General features: G+C 42.1%; 1 non-coding gene across 1 annotated transcript; it reads right to left on the bottom strand.

Annotated features, from left to right (window-relative positions):
• Positions 1 to 4,166: 4,166 nt before the first annotated feature.
• Positions 4,167 to 4,272, bottom strand: LOC138838463 (U6 spliceosomal RNA). Its single transcript, XR_011375602.1, has one exon. It is a non-coding gene; the product is annotated as a U6 spliceosomal RNA (small nuclear RNA).
• Between the last annotated feature and the right edge of the window lie 4,749 nt (positions 4,273 to 9,021).

Below are 9,021 nucleotides of genomic sequence, written 5' to 3'. Positions count from 1 at the left end.
ACTTCATACATTAGGCAGAGGTGTATTTATTGCAATTGGCTATTGGATGTTGATACAATTGTTTAAGGTGGCCAATCAAGGTTGACATATATTAGTCTTCATGTGTGTGCGTGCGCATGTGTGCGTGCACGCGTGTGTTTTGAGTCATTTTATTCTTACCTGAGAGCAAGCCAGGAAGGCCCAGCTGCCACAGTAGAGCTTTAGGACTGTGTAGGTGGGAGAGGACTTCCCTGTGTCCACCAATAGGCTAGATTGTGGTGTGTGGCCAGGCTGCCGGGAAGAAACTCCCACTTTGTGGGCTTCTCTCATGCCTTTGGGCTCTTCCCAGTGGGGCATGGGTTTTAGGTTCAGGTTCTGGGGCCCAGCAGCTCCTTCCCAGGCATCTGTTAGCCCAGCCAGAGCCCACAGCTGCCAGCCCCAGAACCCCACTGTCCTCTCATCTCTCTCTGCTTGCCTGCCCTATGTCTCCTAGCGGGCTGATGTGACATTTCCAGACATTTGAGCTCGTACACTGATCTTGAAAGATAGCAGATATTATTTGACGCTTCTGGGGATGGCACAATGGTAACAACAGTATTTGGCTCTATTTGCTTTCAAAACATTCCTATGTGTGGACATAGACAGGAGCACAGGTGACGGGTGGGCAGTGAGCTGTGGCGGCTGGAGGAAAGAGGACAGAATCAATCTCTTCAGGCTGTTACACCAAGACGCGCCCTGTGAGTCACAGGAAAGGATGTGGCCCTCAACGTGTGCGAAGATGAGAGTCCACACCTGTGCAAGGAAACCTCCTGGGGTGAGCACCCCCTTTTAACCTATTCGTCACCTCTGCGGAGGGAACTTTTTCTCACAAAGGCACAGTAAGATGGAATGACCTTGGGGGTGCAGTTTGTGGACATCGACCAACATTTTAGATGTGTGCATTATGTGTTTGAGCAAGTAGTCTTTGTCTGTGAGTGATGATAAACATCTGAGCCAGCGTGGCAAGGCTTGAGAGCAAGAACAATTGCTGGACCACACACTGGACACACACACACACACACACACTGCACACACATACACACACTCACTCACTCATGCATGCATGGCCACCAAGAGGCAACTGGCTCTAGTCCTTCAGGGCCTCCCTACCATGGAGTATGCTGTGGCCTGGAGAGAAGGATGCAGATCCAGACATATTGATAAGGGCCATCTTCAGAGTGTGGCACCAGATAAATAAAACACAGCTGTAATATTCTTTGACATGCTGCTGCTTTTGTACTAAAGATACTCATACACTAACGTATCACTCACAGATACAAGCCTGACTTGGGAATAATATGCAAGACACTTCCTCTTCCCGACTCTCCTCTGGCTTTATTGCAATCCTCTCCTTGTGCATACATTACCTGTTCAAAGGAGATAACAGGACCCACCAAACCCACCCCTGCCTCCTCCCGACAAAGGCCTAATTACCAGTCCTGCTTCACAGACTTTGAAAGGCATCAAGGCTGACGATCGCTTGCTGCTCCTGATTCTGAGCAGCTGAAAAGATGTCGCATGACATTCGTTTTATGGTTTGTAATATGCAAATGACTGGATGGGTATTAATTGAGGAGAGTTTGTATATGAAGTTTAGAGCTTTGTTCCCCTGCCCCCTTTCATCCTGAGGATCGTAATAGGGCAGAGCAAGCTCCAGAGGACAGGACTTCCTTGGTTCCCACATTTGCCTGAAGTCCCCAGACAGAGCATGTCTAGTACGTCATAGATGTGTATATGTATTTTAATCAGTAAAGTATCCCCTAAGAGGTATGTCACTATTTCCCCTGTGCACCCTGGCCAAAGGACAAACTCCTCCACAGTGCTTGACACTCTCCTGGACCAGCCCTTGAATTGTGGACTCTGAGTCGAGCAAGTTCCCAATTGACAATAGAGAGAATCTCAGTGGGAAGAAAGAAACTGTGACCCAATCAAGTGAGACCATGAATCTGCCCACATATTTTATTTAATAAGATCTGGGAGGAGAAACACAACAGCCCGTTCCCTCTTTTGATTTAAAATATTTAAATGAAGCCTTGAGAAAATACACTACACACTGGAAACCTTTGAGCTATTTATCCTTTTTAATGCAATTTTTAAACTGTCTTTAAGTAGTTGTACAAAGGAGTTGCCACTTAACAAAACAGTTTATGAGTACAATGCATCTTGATCAATGTCAACCTCTTTAACATTCTTATTCATCCCTTCTCCTCCCACTTCATCCTGTCACTCTTCTTAACCCTGATGTTTTGCCCACTCTTTCCTGTCATAGTTTCACAATCTGAATTGATGCTGGTGCAAGGTGATAGACAAGGGTCCGCTTTCAGTTTTCTACATGTGGGTATCCAGTTTTCCCAGCATCATTTGGTGAAGAGGCCACTTGTTTTCCACTGTATGTTCTTGGGTCCTTTATCAAATATTAGATGGTTATAGCTTGATGGGGTTATTTCTGGATCTTCTATTTTGTCCCATTGGTCTTCAAGCCAGTTTGTGGGTCAGTACCAAGTTGTTTTCATAACTATGGCTCTGTAGTAGAGTTTGAAGTTGGTGGTGTTATATATCTAGCACTGCTCTTTCTGCTAAGGATTGTTTTGTGGTTTTGAGCCTTTTATGGTTCCATATAAATTGTTAGATTGTTTTCTATTTCTCATTGGAAAATGATGTTGGGATTTTAATGGATATTGCATTGAATTTGTAGATTGCTTTGGACAGTCTTGCCATTTTCATGATACTAATTCTGCCAGTCCAGGAGCATGGAAGGTCTTTTCATTTCCTTATGACTTGTTCGATTTCCTTCTTTAAGGAAATCTGTCTTGTCACTGTAGAAATCCTTTGCCTTCCTCATTAATTCCTAGGGTTTTTTTTTTGTGTGTGTGTGTATGTGTGTGTGAGAGGGAGAGACTATTGCACATGGAGTTGCTTTCCTGATTTCAGTTGTAATCTTCTCATTGTTGGTACACAGGAAAGGTACTGAGTTTTTTACGTTGATTTTTTTACCTTCTTACTTTACCAAAGTTTTGCATTAGCTCTGATAGCTTGGGGGAGGAGTCTATAGGGTCCTATAAATATAGGATCATGTCATCTATAGAGGGATAATTTTACTTCTTCCTTCCCTTTTTGGATCCCCTTTTTGTCTTTCTCTTGCATTATTGCTTCCAGTACTCTGTTGAAGAGGAGTGGAGAGTGGACATGGTTTTCTCATTACTGATTTTAAAGAAAGTGATTTTCGCTTTTCACCATTAAGTATGATGTTGGCTATAGGTTTGTCATAAACAAACTTTATTATATTGAGGAATGTTCCATGTATTCCTAATTTCTCCAGTGCTTTTTATCATAAAAAAGGATGTTGTATCTTTTCAAGAGCTTTTGCTATATCTATTGAGATGATTATGCATTTTTTGTTCTTATTTCTGATGATGTATATGTGTTTATTGGTTTATGGATGTTAAATCAGCTTTGCATCCTTGGGATTAAATCCTGTCTGATCACAGTATATAACTTTTTTGTTAGTTGTTGAGTTTGGTTGGCAAGAATTTTGAGAAATTTTGCATCTAAATAGGCCTATGGTTCTCTTTTTTTGATGGGTCCCAGTCTGGTTTTGGGGTGAGTGTAATACTGGCTTCATAATTGAGTTTGGTAGTGATACCTCCCTCTATTTTATTAAAAAGATTTGAAGCATATTGTTTTTAGTTCCTCTTTGAAGGGCTTATAGAATTTGGCTGTAAATCCATAAGGTTCTGGGCTTTTCTTGGATGAAAGGCCTTTAATTACCATTCAATTTAATTGTTTGTTATGGATGTACTTAATTAATTTATATCTTCTTGGCTCAGTTTATGCATATTGATGTTCTTTAGGAATGCATTCATTTCTGCTAGATTCTCTAATTTATTGGCCTAAAGATTTGCAAAATATTCCTTTATAATATTTTGAATTTTGCTTGTTTATGTTGTGATGTTTTCCCCCTTTCATCCCTAATTTTATGTATTTGGGTGATTTATCAAGTTTGCTGAGAGCCTATCAATTTTGTTTATTTTTTCAAAGAACCAACTTTTTGTTTTGTTGTGTCTCTGTATTTTTTTAGTCTTTAATTTATTCATTTTTGATATAATTTTTTATAGTCAAGGTGATTTTCAGAGGGGTTACAGTTACATAAAAATATGGAATGCTTCATGAATTTGAATGTCATCTTATGCAGGGGCCATGCTAATCTTCTCTGTATCATTCCAATTTTAGTATATGTGCTGCTGAAATGAGCAAAATATAATTTTTATTATTTTTTTCCATCCAGTTTTTGGGGTTTTACCTGCCCCTGATTTGCTAGGAGCTTAAGGGGCATCATTAGACTATTGATTTGAGATTCTTTAGTTTGTTGATACAGACACTCATATATAAACTGTCCTTTGAATACTGCCTTTGCTGTGTCCAAGAGGATCTGATACTTCATGTGTTCATTTATATTGAATTCCAAAAAGGTTTGAATTTCCCTTCTTATCTCTTTGATGACCCTCTGTGCTGTTCACTTTCCATCAGTTTGGGTACTTTCTGTGATGGCTTTTGTTGTTGATCTCTAATTTTATACCATTGTGGTCTGACAGGATACAGGGAGTAATTTCAATTTTCTTGAGTTTGCAGAGATTTGCTTTGTAACCTAGGATGTGGTCTACTTTGGAGACTGTTCCATGGGCTGCCAAGAAGAATGTATGTTGTGATGCTGATCGGTAGAATGTACTATAGATGTCTATTAGGTCTAGCTGATCAATGCAGTTATTTAACTCTGAAGCTTCTTTGCTGAGTTTTTGCCTAGATGCTATCCAAATGGTGTGTGGAAGTCACCAAGGATCAACTTTTTTGGATCTAAGTATGATACTAGATCAATTAGTATTTGTTTGATGAAGTTTGGATCTCTAGTATTTGGTGCATAGGTGTTTAGAATTGTTATGTCCTCTTGATGGTGAGTTATCTTTATTAGTATGTAATGCCCTTCTTTGTCTCTTTTTAATAATTTGTTTGTTTTATCTGACATTAGTATTGCTACTTACGCCTGTTTATGAGAGCCATTTACTTGAAAGACTTTGTTCTAGCCTTTCACCTTGAGTAGATATTTGTTTTTGTCAGTTAGGTGTGTTTCTTATAAGTAGAAGATGGATTGGTTTTGCCTTTTGACCCAACAGGCCACCTCTTTTGATTGGAGAATTGAGCCCATTGATATTAAATGTTAGACCCCAGAATCTCTGTCATGTTACCACTCATCCCCCTCCACTATTTTAGGGGTTATATCTCTTCTGTTCTGACCATATCTACCTACTTTTCTGATAATATCTGTTTTCACTGTCTATTTCATGTTCAAGGTGCTTTTCTGTATGCAGGGCATCTTTGAGTATCTTCTGTAGTGCTGGTATGGTGGCAATAAATTGTTTTAGTTTTTGTTTATCTTGAAATGTTTTTATTTACCTTTCAGTTATGAATGAAAGTTTGGGTGGATACAATATTCAATGCTTGGCATACATCATGTTAATCCCTCCCTGCTTTTAGAGTTTCAGCTCAGAAATTTGCAGCTATTCTGACTGGTTTTCCTTTATAGATAATACATCTTTTCTCTGTGACAACTTTAAGTATCCCTCCTTGTTTTCTATGGAACAGTTTAGATCATGATGTGGCAATGGGAAGTTCTTTTCTGGTCTGGTCTATTGGGTGTGCTAAAGTCCTCTAGTCTTCTTGCACTGAAATGGACTTTTCTTTTTGAGTATTTGGGAGTCTCCATCTATAATTCTATTAAATACATTTCCTACACCCTTAATTATCTGCTTTTCTTCTTCCTTGATACCTATCAAGGAAGTCCTGAAGTTCTTGCAAACTCATTTCCTGTCCCTAAGGAAATGAGTTTGCAAGAACTTCAGGACAGCAAGTTGTGCCATTTGGCAGGTTGTGTGTAGTAGAGACCTGTGCTGAGAGGGGATCTGCCTAGAGCATGGATCTGCATGGAGCATGGATCTGCACGGAGTGGAGTGGACCTGTGCTAAGTGGGGGTCTGTATGGAGCATGAATCTGTGCCTAGTGGTAATTCACACAGTGATAATCCACACTGAGTGGGGGGCTGAGCTGTCAGAAACCTGGCTCCACAGACTGTTTTTTCCTTGGGATTTTTCCTCCTTCTGAGATAAAGTTTTTTTATATTTCTTTGTTTTTTTGTCTTTTTTTTTTTTGATACTGGGTATCAAACCCAGGATACTTGCTAGACAAGTGCTTTGCCAGCCTAGTTTTGATGTTTCTTGATCGGTGCTTGGCTCTGACTGCTTGAATTTGCTTGGTGTCCACTTTTGAGCTAGACTTCTCAGTTAGTGCTTTGTATTTCTCATCAAACAGAGCTCTGATATTGGCCTGTATCTACTCTACTAGTGTGGGACTCTCTTCTGAGGTGGAGTCTTCTGGCTGAGCCAAGACCACGCTGAGGCAGCTGTTGGGCATATATTCTGGTGAGAGGATGAGCTGGTGATCAGCATTCCAGTAGGCATTGGGTCAAACCTTGCCTTTCCCCTGATCCAGGTGATGGAAGCAGAGACCTGTGGCTTTTCTTTTATTTCCTGAAGTTATATTACATTTGAAAGTCATGGGTGGCTATCTCCAATTGACAAGAGTCATCTTACAATTGGTAAACAATTGCCTCTGAACCTACAGCTCTGCTGTACAAAGACTCATCTCTTCATTGGTCCCAAGATGGGTTGAGTGTAAAGAACTGTCTTCCCATTGGATAGAACAGCTGTCCATCTTTTTGAGTTATGCCCTGATGAGCTGAGCTAGGCTTTGGCCCCAAGGGATCCCTTGGAGGTACAGCTGTCCTTGGATTCCCTAGTGACAAAGGTCAGTACTCACCATCTCATGGAAGCTGCTTCTGTGTAGGGTGTACCTTAGTTCTAAGTGAATAGTGTTTCTTAATATTGTTCAACATTGGCCCCCTTCTGCCCAACAGGAACATATCATGGCTCCACTCATGCCCATTTGGAGTAGTCATGAGGGATCCCTGGGAGGAAACCCAACCACCTTTTGTTTTTCTCAGATCAATGGACTTTTTGGTGAGCTTTACTGTCAGTACTCTACAATAATAATATTGACTAAGTCTTGTGCCTGGCTTCCCTTTCCCTCAGGTGGGGTCAGTGCTCTGGGTTAAAGCCCCTGAGTCAGGCCTGTTAACTGTTCTGAGTCTCAACTCACCTAGCCTCTCCCTCTTAGGGTAGGAATAACCTCAAATCACATGAGTACTCATATGTCTGTTTCTCACCACTGCTGTGTGGCCCAGAAAATTCAAGATCCCATTTCTTATGTTTATCCTGGTACATTGAACGAACATCTGTGGCACCTGTGGGCAAAGGGGCGAGACTGTGTGCATACTGTGTGCATACTCTCCTGTGCTCCATCCCCAGAGGAGCCTCTGTGTATGCATGCTGTCCTGTGCTCCATCCCTAGAGGAACCTCTGGCATGCCAATATCTGTCAACTGGATGTCCCAGACCTGTTCTGGAGCCCCGATGGGGTCCATAGTGTCCTGCTTCTCCTGAGGGCTCTGGGGATAGAGTAGGGGACCCCCCCCTGCTTCTCCAGACTCTGCTGTTGCTGGCAGTTCTAGCACTCCTGGCTTGTGGCTGCCTCCCTGTAATCTTTGACTGTCTTCCTGTGACCTTCTTCTTGTATCCCCACATCTAGCTGCCAATTCCCCTTTTCTTCTGAGGCTAGCAGTCACTGGGTGAGGGCTGCCGTAAGGCATGTGTCTAGTCTTAAGTTCATCCCACATGGGCAAAGACTCTTTCCAAATAAGATCACAATCACATGTCCAGGAGTTAAGACTTCAACACATCCTTTTGGGGACACCCAGTTTAACCTACCACACAGATGGGTGGCTGCAAATACAGGATAAGAAAGAGGCCTTATCTCAGCAGCCAGAAACCTGCAGCTCTGGAGGGAAGGAGAGTGTGAAGCAACAGGTATGTGAGTTACCCAGAGTTCCATTCTCAGGCACTTTCCTTAGATAATAAGACAGATAGTGACGGTGATGATGATGATGTTGTTGGTGGTGGTGGTAATGATTTGTGGATGATAGTGGTGGTGATGATAATGATAATTATGGTGGCAATGGTGCTGCTGGTGCTGCTGCTGCGGGTGATGACATTGGTGGTGATGATGGTGGTGGTGGTGGTAATGATGCTGATGGTACTGTAAGGGGCACAAATACTGGAATTTTCCTTCCCAAAGCCAGAGTGCCTGGGAAATGGTTTTTGTTGCATTTCCCCTTTCTGCACTTTCTCTCCCACTCAGATCACACTCCTTCCCCCTCTGTGGGCTGCTCCTCATAAATTCTGTAATCCTCAAATTACATTTCTGTCATCTGCCCCTTCGGTTTACTACCTGCCGATAAAGAAAAGGTCAAAGGCAGTAATCCCAGATTTCAGATGCATCGACTCATCCCTGATAAATGGAAACCCTTTTCCCTGAAAAGGTAAAATGATAACATTAAAATACAAAAAAATTGTTGTCAGAATATTTTTTAAGAGGATGGTAACCTTTCAATCAGACCTGCTCTTTGCTGAACAAATCAAACGACACAATTATGTCTTGTCTGAACTTTCGTGGCTCTGAGTCTTAGTGCATTAGATTTAGCTTAATGTGAAGAACAGCTTTATCATGGCCGTGCCGTGTGTCCTCAGAAGGAAAAGGCTATGTTCTGCAAAGATGGGAAAGTCCTGTGCAACACAGACTAAGTTCCTCGAAATCCTTGTGGAGGGTGAGGAGGACATGGGGAGCACGGAGAAGCTCTGGTGCCCCCCGAAGTGGTGGCAGGGGTTGATTTTAGCTCAAATGTCAGTGACCTCACTCACGGATTCCTTCCTTCTCTCAGCCAGTGTTTCGGCAGAATGTTCTTTGTACAACATGGAGAATGGGATGGATGGTGAGTGGCACACCCTGGTCTCAGCCCTCAGGAAGCATGTACTCTCAGAAGCCATGATAGGGGCAGGGA

This window comes from Dipodomys merriami, unplaced genomic scaffold, assembly GCF_024711535.1.
Source record: "Dipodomys merriami isolate MVZ:Mamm:240054 unplaced genomic scaffold, mDipMer1.0.p SCAF_28, whole genome shotgun sequence".
NCBI lineage: Eukaryota > Metazoa > Chordata > Mammalia > Rodentia > Heteromyidae > Dipodomys > Dipodomys merriami.
This window is presented reverse-complemented; position numbering and strand designations above follow the sequence as displayed.